We start from the raw sequence: 17192 nt of genomic DNA, 5'->3' as shown, positions 1-17192 counted from the left end.
TATGACTTGACATAGAAAATGAAAGGAAAAAAAAAACAGTTGTTGAAGGGGAAAGATACTTCTATTTGATATTATTGATATTGATGAGAGATGATTAAAATGGGCACCCACTTAATTAAATAATTAATGTTGAGGTCAGCTTTTATCCAATTGTCCTCCCAAGTCCCAACATTTCACATTAGAGAATTTTTTTTTTTTTTTTTTTTTTTTTTTTTTTTTTTTTTTTTTTTTTTAAGTTAAAGCACATTAGAGAAATTCACATTGAACTAATGGTCTTTTTCAGTGCAATGGGGGGACCTTGTGAACAAATATTATATTATATATACACTTACTTGTGTATATATATTCATACATATTTTGAAAATTGAGAGCAGCCATAACCTGTATTATATATAATTTATTACCAAGGGTTTTACTTTCGTGTTACTTTATCATTCAAAGTAAAATATTGAGGGTTCATAGTCGATAAAATATGTGAGTTTTTTTTTTGTCAACTTTTTTTTTTTTAATCTAAAAAAATTGAAAAAATAAATATAATCATAGAATTCTTTCTTTAAAAGATCTTGACTTTTGGATGATAATAAAAAAATGGTATTATATATAATTTTTTAAGAATACTTAATTTAGTAAAGATGAATTTTTGTATTTTAACAATTTATAAATGTAGATACACTATATTAAGTTTTATCCTAATTACTTGAGTTTCTTCTGTAAAGAATTCAAGAGACATCAGATTTGGTCAATATGTTTTGTAATGTCAATATGTCATTAGTCACAGCAGTTCGGGCAAGCCCAACCTAGACTACATAAGGTTAGTGATTTCTGGCCCAGTTGAATTGAAATGGTAAACCCAAAATAAGTTCATCCAAGCCGAGCCCAGTCCAAGTCGAAACTTCAAATCAAGTTCATCATAGCGAACTCATGTCTTTATCCAAAACACTAAACTTACCGAGATACTGACATATATTGAGTGTTAGCTATTGTGGTTGGCTACACCCATGTCTACGAATTAGTTGTCGACCCTCTAGGCAATTATAGCACGGTTAAAATTACTAACTTTTACTTTCCCCTCAGTTAATGTCATTTTGTACCATTTTGAATGTTGATGTACTCAAAACAAGCTTAGCTGAGGAAGATCATAATTGTGTATATCTAAACCAATAGACTTTTTTGCTACGTGGTGAATAGCCAGCCCAAACTGAATAAACATGTTTTATAAGTCAGATTTGGGCCAACAAGTAAAAAGTTCGGGCCTAACCCCAGTTACCTTCATTTTATACAGGGCTTAACAACCCAGCCCTAAAAATTCCCAATTTGGTGTTATGGCCTATGTCACACAATTTTTTTAAAAGGGTGATGCTACTTATTTTGTCGCTTTCACGTTTCCGTGTGACTTTTAGGTTATGGCTTTCCTAGAAAATATTAGAGTCTACTTGATTTGTCAATAAAAAAATAATTCTCAAAAATTCAAAAAATAAAAATATGTTCTTTTGTAGTTATATGAAAATAATAATTTTACTTGCAAAATCAAGAAGGCAATATGCACAAAGCGCATTCGAAAAGTGCACATAACTACAAATCACAGCAAAAGTTAAGGAATGGAGAAAAAGTCAATAAAAAAATACTTACAGATGCGCGCTGTGAATATATATTATGAATCAAACATAAATACAATCTTTGAGAGCAAGTCATTTGGTTGTAATAAACATTAATAATACACATGAATTTTCTACTATGAGAAGCAATTGAAGTAAAATAAATTACCTCAACCAACAATAAATAGGTAACAGTAATATTGTTACAAACTTTGGAGAAGAAAGTACATAGTATACAATATGGCAGGGTACTTACCACGCAGTATCCCTGGCATGTCTAGTAAAAACTCTTTATTTCTCTCAAAAACTTTACATTTCTTTATTATTAAGGTAAATGGAGAGTTTTTATGACTCTTCATTGGGCAGAAATACCACATGTAAGTACCTAGGGCTGGGCTAATGAATACTTTCTCTCGAGTTGAGTCAAGTACAATGGCAACGAAGTGGAACAGATGCACCTGGTGGTTTTCTCTTCTCCCGTATGATAGCTTCTTTGATCATGGGCAATTTTTCGTAAACCTTTTTCCAAATGTGATTCATGGCACCATCTGGAGGAACAGGGCCAATGCCACCAAGATGGCCATTATCAAACTGGAAAATATGCTGAACCCAAGCTATGTTTCGACGAAATCTATCCTTCTGCTTATCATAATAGCCTTCAAGATGATCTACGAGCCAACTTGGTTGCAATGCATCACTAACCGCAACAAAAACAAAAAATTCGGAATAATCCACCATCCCTTCAAATGGGAGCTCAATGTTGTAGCTAACAATGACAGGAATACAAAGACTTTGGATGGCATCAAAAAGTCTGCATGATGTCGGTGTATCCCCAGCTGGGTGTAAGCAGAACTCTGACGATCTCATCCCTTTTATTGATTGCTCCTTCCCGGTGGCATTAGGGAAACCTTCTTCCATTATAACTCCGAGTTCACTAACCAACATGCTCCATAGCTTTTCTCGAACAAGCCCTCCCTGAAGTTCGAAGAACAGAATCATCAGTGAGAGGAGAGCACAAGGCAGCATTATATATGTTAAAATGTAAGGTTGTGTATGGATTGATGATCGAGTTTGAAGTGAAATGATATGTAATCTAAGGACGAGGTTGAGGGATAGGGGGGCTAGGGGGGGCCATAACCCCCCTTCTCCAAATATTTTAAAATTGATACTCAAACACGAGTACACTTGTTTAGAGAACTGAACGTTTTATCAATTAAGCTCCTCTTTGTAACTCGTTGTTAATAAGTGAATGATAGGGGTGTAAGATTATTTATTTAATTATGGCCTACATGATTTGGACATGTGACATATTATTTGGTGGCTAAGTAAATATATATCAATTAATTATTATTTATTTTTGGTCAACTTATAATTAATTTTTTTTAGTAATTACTTATTGGAGAAGTGTTTTCCTTTCTTATTTCTTACTTTGATGGAAAGTAGAATTATGTTATTAAAAGGAAAACTAGTCATCTCTATGCCTTTATAAAAGTGCATATATTCCATCAATTATGTAAGATTAAGGATACAACACGTAAAAGTTTTATGTGTGCAAAAGGTTAAGAGAGAGAAACTAGTTTTCACCTTTGCCTGTTGATCAGAATTGCAGATTAGTTCGTGGTTAAAGGATCTGAACGTTGGATTTAATCTCAACAAGGTTTGATATCATGAATCGAGGTATGTGTATCTAACTATATTTATTTATGCATTATAAAGATGTGAAATTAATTGAAGTTCTAAGATCTAGGAATTTATGATAATTTATGATTAATGTTTAACACAAATTAATTAGAGTTTACATGTGATATCAGAGCCTCAAGTTTTGGAACTCATTATCTTTCCATTATACTTGCATAAATAATATGTTTAAGTTTAAATTAAAATTAAACAATTAAATAATTTTAATTTAACAGATCTGATCAAACCTTTTTCAATTAGTAGCGTTTTTGAATTACTGCCATGAATCTGTTTGTATATATAATGATTAGTTTAGTTGCCTTGATTTTCGAATCGAGATGAAAGTTACATGTGTGTATATATATATATATATATATCTGTTTGTATGTGATCAGTTTTTGTCAGATTTTGGTTTCATAAAATATATCTCTTAGTTAATATAATATATCAATTACCAGATTTGTTGATTATTATTAAATTGCGTGCCATGATTTTTTGGTACCTAATGAATGGTTAAAAGTTATATATTATAAGCATAATGAGACAAGTCTAAGTGATTTTCATGCATGACTATCAGTAGTAGACAGAATGAAATTTTTCGTTTTTTGACTTTTGATTCTGCGCAAAACAAGGTGCCAAATTGTAATGATGTCCTTTGTTTTGTACATGATTACATATGCTTATTGATATACATCTACAGTACATATATCTATGATATTTTTGGACACCTACTAATAGTTTAATTAATTGATTTTGTAAAATATGTGCGCATAATGTAGTGGGTAACTTAATGTTGGATTTATCACTAGTTAATTTAATATTCATATTATAGAAAGGTTGGTAACTACCAAAGTAGCCTAACCATAATAATTAATGGATATTAATTTTTAGTGATAGACATAATTACAATATTTCATAAATAATGGTGCTTATAATTTTTTGTAATATTCATGAATATTGGGTTTATTCAATTATTAGAAATAATTCCTCAAAGGGAATTAATTTTCAAGTGATTGAAAAAACATTAAGGAGTTGTATGTAATTTTTAATTGGGTAGATATAGGATATCCAAAGGTAACTTGTCAATTTAATTAATTAGCTCATCACTAATAAAGCTATATATAAATAAATACATCTAAGCATCATTTTTTGTATTTTGTGGTTACTACCCAAAGGGGTACCATAGTTGTACAATGTATTTACTTATTTTTATATGTGTTGTTGTCTTAAAGTACTAATGTTATGAGCATTTACCTTATTCTGATTATTTTATTGTAGTATATTTTCTTGTTTCAGTGAATTCGCATGCTTCATCTGTTCCAATTCTCAATGGGACTAACTTCTCAGAATGGAATGAGCAAGTTCAGTTCAACTTAGGTGTGCTAGATCTTGATTTAGCATTTCAAATTGAGAAACCTACTGCTATTACTGGTGAAAGCAGTGAGGAAGAAAAGACTCTCCATAAAGTTTGGAAGAAATCGAACAGAGTGAGTATTATATTTTTGCGAATGACAATTGCAAACAATATCAAAATAAATCTTCCCCAAACTGTAGTGCTAAGGAATATTTGAAAAATATTGAAGAACGTTTCCATACTGCAGATAAGTCTCTTGCAGGGAAATTAATGGCTGACCTCACTACTATGCATTTTGATGGTACTTGTAGTATGCATAAGCATGTTCTTGACATGACTAATCTTTTTGCGAAATTGAAAACTTTAGGGATGAATGTGGATGAGACTTTTCTCGTTCAATTTATTCTCAATTCCTTACCTATTCAGCATGGGCCATTTCAAATTCACTATAACACTATTAAGGACAAGTGAATGTGAATGAATTGGCCAGTATGTTAGTTAAGGAGGAAGGAAGGCTTAAGCAACAAGATAATCATAATGTTCATCTCATGACTCAAGAAGTTAGAAAGAAATTTGGAAAAAGGTCTGGAAAAGGCATTAAGCGAGCAACACCCCTATAATACCCCTCATTTCAAAAGGATAGCCCTGGTATTTAATTTATTGTTTAAAATTACTTTTGATTCATTCTTTGGTTTGATTTAATTGTTTTAATTGTTTTAGTTGCATTTGATTACTTACTTGTTTTTATTTCATTTATTTAATTTATTTAATTGTTGTAATTGAAATTAATTATTTAGTTGGTTTGCTTTACTTAATTTAATTTACTTAACTTAAATGGTTTAATGAGTTTACTTTAATTGTTTAAAAGTGAATTGTTTTATTTACAGTTAATTTTGTTTTCTACATGACTGTATGGAAGGTGGCACATAGAGTTATATTAGGGTTAAGCTCAGCCGACATTGTAATTTAACCTAGATTGTTCTATGGGTCGAGTTATGCATGGATTAGGGTTAATGTCTAAGCCTATAAAACCATACGCTTACTGGGGTTTTGGGTTTTAGAAATACATAAGTTTATGTCTGTAACACAAAGGACTGCTAAGAAACAGAGAGTGAGCAAGGGGGCATAGCAAAGCAGAGCAAGGGAAAACTCAGAGACGTGGTGGAATTTGTATTTCAACTCTGAAAAGGCAAGTCTCTGTTCTTCTCTTTCCCTTTAATTCGTGTTCTGTGCATGCCTAGTTAGACTCCAGGGATTAATTAAAGGCTAAAAACGGATTAAACAAACATTATATCAAGTCTTGTATACATGTATGAATTATATAAATCTCGTTGAAATAAGTGATTTGCATAATCCTTGATGTTTCTGTTATTTGTTCTTCTCGGTGGTTGTGTTTAAGCTTTGATTAAAATTGAGATCATGATTATGTATTGATGACTTGTAATTAATCTGGGTCTAAGATTAAATCCTGAATCAAGTATTAAAAATAGTATTCGACTTCGCTGGATAAATCTGTTTTGAATCGCTTAAGTTTTTAACTGAGATTCTGTAGTCATTGCTTCAAAAGGTTGTGTTCAATACATGTTATAATGAGATGTCAGTGGTTTAAGATATACCTAGGACTGAGTTTGAACCTAGTACAAGGATTTAAAAACACCACAGAGGCTCTGTTAATCACCGGAGTTTGAAAATAAGACGCAGAAACGGACGACGACATCTAAGGGAGGAAGAGCAGGCTCCAAAAGAGGAGGAGCCGGCTCCCAAGGGTGTGGAGCCGGCTCTTGCAGCCTTAGAGCCTGCTCTTGGAGCCTTAGAGCCGGCTCTCACCTTAATAGAGCAGGCTCTCAAATTTTGGAGCCTGCTCCTGCCCAGAAATTTCATACTGTGTGATTTTTGTGCGTGGTTTAGACTGTACAGAGTATTGGGACTTCGTTTAAAGTGTTTTAAGTATTTTATGGAACTGTTTTAGACCTAAACTTAGTATAGAGGAACATTAATCTAAACTGGGATTAATTGAAGGAGCAATATAAAGTTTAAAGAAAACTTAGTCAATTACACGCTGTTGTATCCACTGGAACTTAGCAAGTTTTATAGATGATTTAATTATCTAAAATCATGTTTCCATAGGGTTATACGTATAGAGAATTAATTAAAATTACCTATGCTTAGTTTGGGTTTAATTGATACTTAAATTTCTATTAACTGTATCAATTCATGGACTATGTTGGAGGATGTGAATGCTTGAATTTAATATAGCAGTTTACATTATTGGATTTAGATTTTAGGCTCTATATTGAATGTCTGTTAATTATGTATATGCATTAAATTTATCTTGTACATATTCTGGAGTATAGTTGATGACTATTCAATACTATATGGTCAACTGCGTTAACTGGAGGATTGTATGTACCGGTATGGGACGGTGACATACTAGATATGGACTAGTTCAAACACTAAGTTCTACCTAATTTGGATTAAGGTATGGATTAACCATATTGGTTAAGTCCATTACCTACTTGTGTCATATCAATAAAATAATTGAATGACCTATTTTGGATTCAGGATGGATTTGTTACATACATATATCAAACCATAATACAGATGGTTTATATTTTGTATTAGAAGTACGGATTTTATATATATCTATTATATGGTGCTAGGGTATGAGCATGAGTCTCAGGACCATGGTTAGGGCACGTATATCGCCTAGGATGGATAATTGGATATAGGTGTTGGTCCCTGGTAGGTCTAGGTACTCATGACCACGTTATGTGCGATTTGCATGGTATCTCTACTCAGGCTGAGACAGACCTACTGGACTAGCGAACGTCCTATAGTGTGTACTATATATACATATATGGACTACTCTAGATATTGTTGAGTCTTTCTAGGATGTATCTGCGTATCGGATTCCTGTTTGGATTGTAGTAGATCAGGACTTGCATGTGGGCCTGACCCACTCTTTATTTTTCAGGTGTTCGTCAGTTCCAGAGTTAGAGCTTGGACGTGCACAGCAGATACAGACACTCATTCCTCCGACTACGTAGGAATCTTTTCTATGTTTAATATTAAATTAATTTCAGTTGAGATTTTAATAAGGGGTCCACTGGATGGATTCCCGAGTTATTAAACTTATGGAGTTTTGGATTGTCAAATTTTCAATATTCAATCTTTAAAGGATTTATATTTAATTTCTTTCAGCTTAAATTTTATTTCTTAATTCAATTTGTATTCTGTGTTCATTAAAGTATTAATTGTTTGATATTCCCTCGGGTTTGGGCCTGAGCCTGATCAACCCGTGTCTCGGATCCGAGGGGTATCACAACCCCAAATAAAGGATTCTGATCAAGCTACTCAAAAGAAGGAGCGCAAGAATGATAAGTGTCATTTTTGTAACAAATCTGGACACTTTCAGAAAGATTGCATAAAATGTAAAAAATGGTTCAAAAAGAAGGGTAAGCCTTTGGCTTTTGTATGTTTTGAATCAAATTTAATTGAAGTTTCTTCTAATACTTGGTGGGTTGATTCAGCCTCTAATGTTCATATATCAAATACGATGCAGGGATTCCTTTCAACCCAAACCACAAATCCAAATGATGATTTCTTGTTCACAAGGAATAGGGAGAAAATTCCAGTTGAAGCCATTGGGACATTTCGTTTAGTTTTAGATAGTGGATTTCATTTAGATTTGTTTAAAACTCTTTATGTTCCTTCAATTTCCCGTAATTTGATTTCTTTGTCCAAACTTGATGTTGATGGTTTTTCATTTAAATTTGGTAATAGATGTTTCAATTTGTTCAAAAAATCCCAATTTGTTGGTTCTGGTATTCTTGTTGATGGTTTATACAAGATAAAGCTTGATGATTTATTTTCTGAAACACTTTTGACCTTGCATCATAATGTTGGAACCAAACGTAGCTCAATTAATGAAATTTCATCTTTCTTGTGGCATAAAAGATTGGATCATATATCTAATGAAAGGTTAAAAAGATTAGTAAATGATGGAATTCTTTGGCATCTAGATTTTACTGATTTTATTATGTGTGTGGATTGTATTAAATGTAAACAAACCAAACACACAAAGAAAGGAGCCACAAGAAGTATAGAACTTCTTGAAATTATTCATACAGGCATTTGTGGACCTTTTGATGTTCCATCTTTTAGTGGAGAAAAATATTTTATCACCTTTATAGATGATTTTTTACATTATGGATATATCTATTTGTTGCATGAAAAATCTCAAACAGTGAATACTCTTAATGTACATAAATGAGGTTGAAAGGCAATTAGATAAAAAAAAAGTGAAAATAGCAAGGTCAGATAGAGGTGGTGAATATTATGGAAAGTATGATGAAACGGGTCAATGCCCTGGACCGTTTGCTAAATTCCTTGAAAAGCGTGACATTTGTGCTCAATACACTATACCAGGCACGCCACAGCAAAATGGTGTAGCTGGAAGACGTAATCGTACTCTTATGGAAATGGTTAGGAGTATGTTAAGTAATTCCTCGTTACCCATATCATTGTGGGTATATGCTCTCAGAACTGCTATGTATATATTAAACAGGGTTCCTAATAAGGCAGTTTCAAAAACTCCATTTGAACTATGGACAGGAAGGAAATCTAGTTTAAGGCACCTGCATGTTTGGGGTTGCCCATCGAAAGTTAGGATTTATAATCCAAATGAAAAAAAAAAAATTAGATTTTAGAACAGTTAGTGGGTACTTTGTTGGTTACCCAGAAAAATCCAAAGGGTATAGGTTTTACTGTCCTACACATAGTACAAGAATTGTTGAAACTGGTAATGCCAGATTCATTGAGGATGGTGAAATCAGTGGGAGTGATAGAAATAAGAATGTGATCATTCAAGAAGTTAGGGTACAAATCCCTTTACCCACAACTTCTAAAGAAATAATTGTTTCTCCAATTGTTAAATTGCATAACAACGAAGAACAATTAAATGATCAACAACTCCATAATGAAACTATCACCACTGAAGTTTTAGAAGAATCACAAGGAATAACATTAAGACGGTCTCAAAGAGAAAAGAGACCTGCTATTCCGAATGATTATGTGGTATATCTACATGAATCTGATTTTGATATAGGGATATGTAAGGATCCGATTACATATTCACAAGCCATTAATAGTAATTAATTGGATTAATGTCATGAATGAGGATTTGAAGTTAATGGAACAAAATGAAGTTTGGGAACTCGTTGAATTGCCTGAAGGATTTAAACAAGTCGGGTGTAAACGGGTCTTTAAGACCAAACGAGACTCTAATGGCAATATTGAACGATATAAAACCAGACTTGTAGCCAAGGGCTTCATTCAAATAGGAGGCATTGATTATAAAGAAACCTTCTCTCCTGTATCTAAGAATGATTCATTTAGAATTATCATAGCATTTGTAACTCATTATGATTTAGAGTTGCATCAAATGGATGTGAAAACAGCTTTCCTAAATGGGAGTTTAGAAGAATAAGTCTATATGGATCAACCTAAAGGCTTCAGATTAGAAAGTAAAGAACGCATGGTCTGTAAACTTAAGAAGCCACTATATGGACTTAAACAAGCTTCCCGACAATGATATATTAAGTTTAATGATACTATTACTTCTTTTGGTTTTAATTAAAATACTGTTGATTGGTGTATATACCAGAAAGTTAGAGGTAAGTTTATATTTCTGATTCTATAAGTTGATGATATTTTGCTTGTTAGTAGTGATCTTGGTTTATTGCATGAAACTAAAAATTATCTCTCTAAGAATTTTGAGATGAAATATATAGGTGAGGCATCTTACGTGATAGGAAAAGAAATATTCCGTGACAGGTCACGTGGATTGTTAGGATTGTCTCAGAAAACATATATTGAGAGAATTTTAGAGAGATTTGGTATAGAACATTATTCAGCTAGTATTGTTCCAATATAAAAAGGGGATAAATTTAGTTTGATACAATACCCAAATAATGAATTAGAACATAAAGAAATGCAAAATATTCCTTATGCATCTATTGTGGGAAGTTTGATATATGCACAGGTTTGTACTCGTCCAGATATTGGTTTTGCAGTTGGAATGCTAGGCAGATACCAAAGCAATCCAGGAATGTATCACTGGAAAGTTGTAAAGCAAGTCATGAGATACTTACAAGGAACAAAGAATTATATGCTCACATTTAGAAAGACTGGTGATTTAAAGGTTATTGGTTTCTCAGACTCAGATTTTGTTGGATGTGTGGACAGTAGAAGATCCACTTTTGGTTATTTGTTCCTTTTAGCTGGAGGGGCAACATCATGGAAAAGCGCAAAACAGTCTATTGTTGCTTCATCTACTATGGAGGCTGAGTTTGTAGCATGTTTTGAGGTTACAAATCATGGTTTGTGGTTACGGAACTTTATTTCGGGATTTGGTGTTATGGATTCAATTTCCAGACCGCTGAAAATTTATTGTGATAACACCGCAGCTGACTTCTTTACTAAAAACGATAAGTATTACAATGGCATTAAGCATATGGAGCTGAAATATCTTACCGTTAAAGAGGAAGTTCAGAAATAACGAGTGTTATTTGAAAATATAAGCACACAACTTATGGTTGCAGATTTATTAACAAAAGGATTACCACCCAAGACATTCATAGGGCATGTTGAAAGAATGGGTCTTGAATGTAATCAAAGTTAATTATTATTTTTTGTTGTGGATTGCCTAACAATGCTTATATATATTTAACATTTTGAGCTCATTAAAATATGTTTCTGATATTTCCTGTTAATTTATGTATGTACATGCATGTATTACTTTAAATAATGAAAGCAGGAATAGTCTTAGAAAGATATTATTGCTACACTTTTATTGATGCTTCTCACTTATAGACTATGTTAAATGGGTTACTAGTGTTGTGGTACATGGAAGGGACATACAACCGCCATGACTCACATTGGTAGTTTGTTTACCATGGTATTTATGATGACCAACTTAATACCTTAATCTGATTTATGGTGCACACTAATGACTATTTTACTAAACTACTACAGAAATTATCATATGTGCCAAGTGGGAGAATATAAGATTATTTATTTAATTGTGGCCCACATGATTTAGACATGTGGTTAAGTAAATAGATATCAATTAATTATTATTTATTTTTTATCAACTTATAATTAATTTTTTTGGTAATTAGTTATTGGAAAAGTGTTTTCCTTTCTTATTTCTTACTTTGATGGAAAGTAGAATTATATTACTAAAAGGAAAACTGGTCATCTTTCTGCCTTTATAAAAGTGCATATACTCCATCAATTATATACGATTAAGGATACAACACGTAAAAGTTTTATGTGTGCAAAAGGCCAAGAGAGATAAACCAGTTTCCACCTTTGCCTGTTGATCAGAATTGCAGATTAGTTCGTGGCTAAAGCATCTGAACGTTGGATTTAATCTCAATAAGGTTTGATATCATGAATCGAAGTATGTATATCTAACTATATTTATTTATGCATTATAAGGATGTGAAATTAATTGAAGTTCTAAAATTTAGGAATTTATGATAATTTGTTATTAATGTTTAACATAAATTAATTAAAGTTTACAAGGGAAAGAAATGAAAATACTGACCCGGTGCCTATGTTTAGCTCCATTAAAGTAAAGAAGGGTGTGGCGTCTCTGGTTATTTGAAATGTGCAACCTTGGAAATAGATGGGTGTATGGCACATCCTTATAATGTGCAACCTTGGCAACCTTTGTCTTTCGAGCACTATAATTTCCAACTTATCCATCAAATTCATCTTCAGCCTGAATTCTGAAGAGCTTGAAACGGCTATCTGCAAGGCGTAGAGAATTGATGACTTCCTTGAATTCAGCCCATGTAAAAGCCCAGTAGAGAGAGGGTGTGGCGGCCGTGACCAACTTCGGTAGCGGAGCAATTTTTGCATCGAGTGGTGGCCCACCAAAATAGGCCATGGACATTCTGGACTTGTCTGAAATATTCGACAGGACTTTATGTTTTACGCTCACAAACCTTCCATTTGTCATAACCTTCAAAATGCACAAAAATGTAATATTAATGGTCAAATTAATGGGCATAGTTGGTTATGTTATGCTTTGTCATGTGTGAGCCTTTAAATAAATGTTTCAAAAACTTGACTGCTAATAAATGTTACATGTAAAGAGCAGCTAGTTTATAAGTATTAATTTTTTAATGGATTTAAGGCTTTTGAATCACAAGCATATTTCACTTTCAATTTTATTTTTCTCTTAATAAGGAAAAACAACTTGGCAATGCTTTGTTTGGCTGCCGAGAAATATTCACAAAGAAGAAAATGTTTGCAGAGGAAATCATTGTAATGTAATGGCGCTGAAAGGACATGGACAAGCTGACCCAACAAAGCAGTTTCTCATGCATTACTGATAGGTGGGTGGGACCCTTATGTGATCATCGGCCCAATAATGCCCAGAATCTGATGTTGCAGTGGCAGTGGATTCCCTAATTCAATTCAGTTTCAGTTCAGTTTCAACCAGTCAATTCACCTTTTCAAGATTGTGATGATTATTTGTGAATGTGTGTCTACTGTGTGAGAGACGAAGAAATGAAGTGTGTGTGTGTGTGTGAGAGAGAGAGAGAGAAGGATTCACCTGTACCAAGTCACCCACATTAACACAGAATGCAGCTGGGTCAGGAGAGATTGGGACCCACACACCACCCTCCACTGAGATCTGGAGGCCACCCACGTCGTTGGATCTCAAGATGGTCAAGATATGAGGGTCACAGTGCTCTCCAAACCCAATCTTTTTTTTCCCGGAAAGTACTGCAAACCCAATCTTGTTGGTCCTGTTATTGGTGGTGGTGTTCGGGTGGTGGTGATGAGGTGGATTTTGGTGATGATGTGGATGCAAATAGGAGGGTGACGTGTCATTGTCTTTGAAGCAGCTGTCAGCTGTGAGGTGGAGAGGAGGATAGTGATTAAGCCTGAGGATTGAGTCGCCATCAACGTCCCTGATTAACCTGCTGAACACTGACGTGTCTGGGACCCACAAACCCTCTGCCATCAGATCCAAAATCTCACCTGCCAAACCTCTAACTGCTTCTATGTAACCACACACTGCAAAGCTGTCATCGCAGACAACCCAAACCTATACATGAGTTCATCACTCTCTCTCTCTCTAGTCTCTGTCCATTCCAACTATGAATTCCCACATTAAAAAAAACAAAAACAAAAATAATTCTTTTATTTTCTCTCTCTATAAATTTATATATTGATTTCTACTTATATATATATATATATATATATATATACATATTTAAAGTTTAAACGAAAATTTATACTCAGAGCAGAAGGGCAACTCTATATGTCAGTGGCTGCAGGGTGACGAAGTGTCCCAGCCGGCAGGTTATGCTACATCATTGTGTGCCAGAAGCCAACCTTATTGGAGGAGACCCATGAATGTGACTTAACAGACCATCTGCAATGGTCCATGCCAGGCACGTGCTTAAGCGCGCTCTCCGGGGGTATGAAATTACTGTACAACTTACATACTTAATACACTAATAGTTAATATTTATTTTGTTTTAAGAATTTAGTTCAACTTAAAACCACAGTAGTGAAAAAATAATAATAAAAATAAAATAAAATAAAACCACTGTCCAAAATGTTAATCTATTATAGGGAGTGATTCTTTTTCTATAAAAGCTTCAGATTTTTTTTATTAACCAACTTATTGTCTTCCAACCAGTTTAGAAATTTTGAGTCCAAATGCAATTTTTGAGAATTTGGCTCTAATACCAGTTATTGGATGGGGTATCCAACTCAAAAGATTAACTTATTAGGTGGAGTAATTATTACCCTATATAAGTCCCAAATAATATAAGTCCCAAATTTCTTTATTCACTAACTGATACGAGACACATTCAATTATCTAACAATTTTCCTTTGAAAGAGGTTTACCCTGATAGATAAAACGTCACTGATCTTATCGTTTTTTTGCCAATTTGGAAATGTTGAATCCCCGTACGATTTTTTGACATCTGACTCTAATATTAATTATTGTGATGAAATATCCAATTAAAAAAAATTAACGTATTTGGTATAGTGACCATTTCCATATATAAATTGCCTCATTCAACTACCCAAATAAATAGACTCCAGACCCAAAAATTGGCAATTATCTGATGTCTATTATTTTATGCAGTGAAGTTTACAGTGGATTACATCTTTTAACACTAGTGCGTGTGCGCTATATAATCGAGTCTGAGACACAATTTCTTAGGAGGTCTCATTGACAAGTCAAGTTGTGTGTACTATGTATTTCTAAGGATGCTAATTGAAGAAAAGAAAGATATTTATGCGAAAATAAAATTATAATTTTATTTTATTTTTTTACAAAAAAACAAATAATAATAATAATAATAATGAAAAGGACACCTAACTTCTACTAACGGTTGACAATAAAACTTGAAGTTTAGAAGCTTGCCTAATTTTGTGCCATGCATGTTAACAACCAATAGATGGATGATGAATCCTAAAATGGTCCAACATGGAAAGGGACTCATGATCTATGAATAGCTGGCACAGTGTAAATTATTACAAATAGTAGATATACAAAAGCATAACTAATTAAGTACTCTCTCAATTCCATCCATTTGAGGAAGGAGTATTTTAAGACAAAGGAGGTTTTAATTTACTTGTATCCACATTTGGAAAATAAAATTAAAACACCACCCATCATTCTATTTTATTATTATTATAATCATTATCATGAGAGAGAGAGAGAGAGAGAGAGATTAATTAACAAATTAAGCCTTGCTCATCAAATAGGCATTAGGTTTAATTGGTGCTTTAATTAATTAATGTCTACCACAACTAATTGCCAGATGGAAACTAAGAATTAATTGTTAACAAATTTCTTAAATTAGTACTCCGTACATATGTGGGGTGAGAAATGGTCCACACACACACGCACCAGATGAATTGTGATGATCTTGTGGGCGGGTGTGCCGTGAGCGAGTGCGAGAGACACTGTCAGGCTACCACACTGGCGAGTTACGGGTGCACAGTCCCACATCGCCTGGGTAGAGGAAAGGTGAAGTGCTTATATGTAAGTGTGTCATCTCTAATTGGTATGAGGCCTTTTGGCATGAAGCCCAAGAGTAAAACCGTGCGGGCTCCGGCCCAAAGCGGATAATATCATACCATGTGGTAAAGTAGGTCGTTACAAATGGTATCAAAGCCTGACTCAGCTGAAAGTGTGCCGACGGGGACGTCGAGCCTCCAAGGGGGGTAGATTGTGATGACCTTGTGGGCGGGTGTGCCGTGGGCGGGTGCGAGAGATACTATCAGGCTACCACACGGGTGCACAATCCCACATCACTTGGGTAGAGAAAAGGTGAAGTGCTTATATGTAAGTGTGTCATCTCCAATTGGTATGAGGCATTTTGGGGTGAAACCCAAGAGCAAAACCGTGCGGGCTCCGGCTCAAAGCGGACAATATCATACTATGTAGTGGAGTGGGTCGTTACATGAATATTTATATTCGAAGAGAATTAGATCTTTAATTCATATTAGATGTTAAAATGTATACAATAGTTGTAGACCAATAAAATAGAGTTTAAATACATACAAATGCTGATTCAAATATGTAAAGAAGGGGAAATTAAATAAAGGTATGATTATAAGAGTGGTAGTAGATACCTGAATTTTGTTAGGTCATTGGAGATAGTGATGGATTTTGGAGAAATGGAGGGAGGGTTGGTGTTAAGAAGAAGATATTCAACTTCACCAACATCTCCATTGAAGCCTATGTTCTTGCTACCATAGCCAAACGGGGGGCCGGCCAGCTGTTTTTCGGAGGCCGGTTTGGCGAAGGACTTGAAGCTCTCTTCTTCCATTCTTCTAATAACATCCTCCGGGACACCATGGTTATCACCTTAAAGAAACCATACTCTTCACAAGCTTTAACTATGAGCTTTGACACCTCTGCTCTCTCGTTTGATAGGTCTATAATTGGAGGCTCATATATTTGTCTGATTTTTTCAGCTCGAATTGGGGTTTGAGAGGCCATAACCATGTTTGTTTTCAATGGGTATGTAATTAGTAGGTAGAGTGAAGAGAAATGAGCTATAAAATGAAGTTGAAAATGGGAGACTTAAGCTTATATATATATAGATAGATAGAGAGAGAGAATCTATGCAGGGGATGAAGAATAAATAAATGTAGGGGGGATTCGTAGATTTTAGGTGAAATACAACTGGCAAATTCATGTTTCTTCGGAATGTTGACACTATTGCTCTTTTGACTAGCTTTTTCCAACAGTAGAGATTTTTTTAAGCTTCACATATCACCCAAGAAATTCCATTTGAGGTATTGGAGTTCATCTTTTCCAAGATCCTCATCCAAATTAACCACCCCCATCCCCCAAACACACACACAAAACACATGAACGCAATGAATCTATAACATAAAAGCGTGAATGATATACCTTTCCATACTTTGTATCTGGTGTACTTCACTTAATTTCCTCTGCAGTATTGGAATTTGCAAGTTAAAGAATTCTTTAGGGACATACTACTGAGGAG

General features: G+C 34.0%; 2 pseudogenes; both read right to left on the bottom strand.

The window, feature by feature from the left end:
• Positions 1-2018: 2018 nt before the first annotated feature.
• Positions 2019-17192, bottom strand: part of LOC132272988 (probable arabinosyltransferase ARAD1) — a 56632-nt pseudogene continuing 41458 nt past the window's right edge.
• LOC132274676 (gibberellin 2-beta-dioxygenase 2-like) lies at positions 12368-16684 on the bottom strand (annotated as a pseudogene).

The sequence above is a fragment of the Cornus florida genome, unplaced genomic scaffold (genome assembly GCF_030987335.1).
Source record: "Cornus florida cultivar Cherokee Brave unplaced genomic scaffold, ASM3098733v1 CherokeeBrave_3.0.0_Hap2_Chr09, whole genome shotgun sequence".
NCBI lineage: Eukaryota > Viridiplantae > Streptophyta > Magnoliopsida > Cornales > Cornaceae > Cornus > Cornus florida.
The sequence above is the reverse complement of the archived record's forward strand: the minus strand, read 5'-3'. Positions and strand labels throughout refer to the sequence as shown.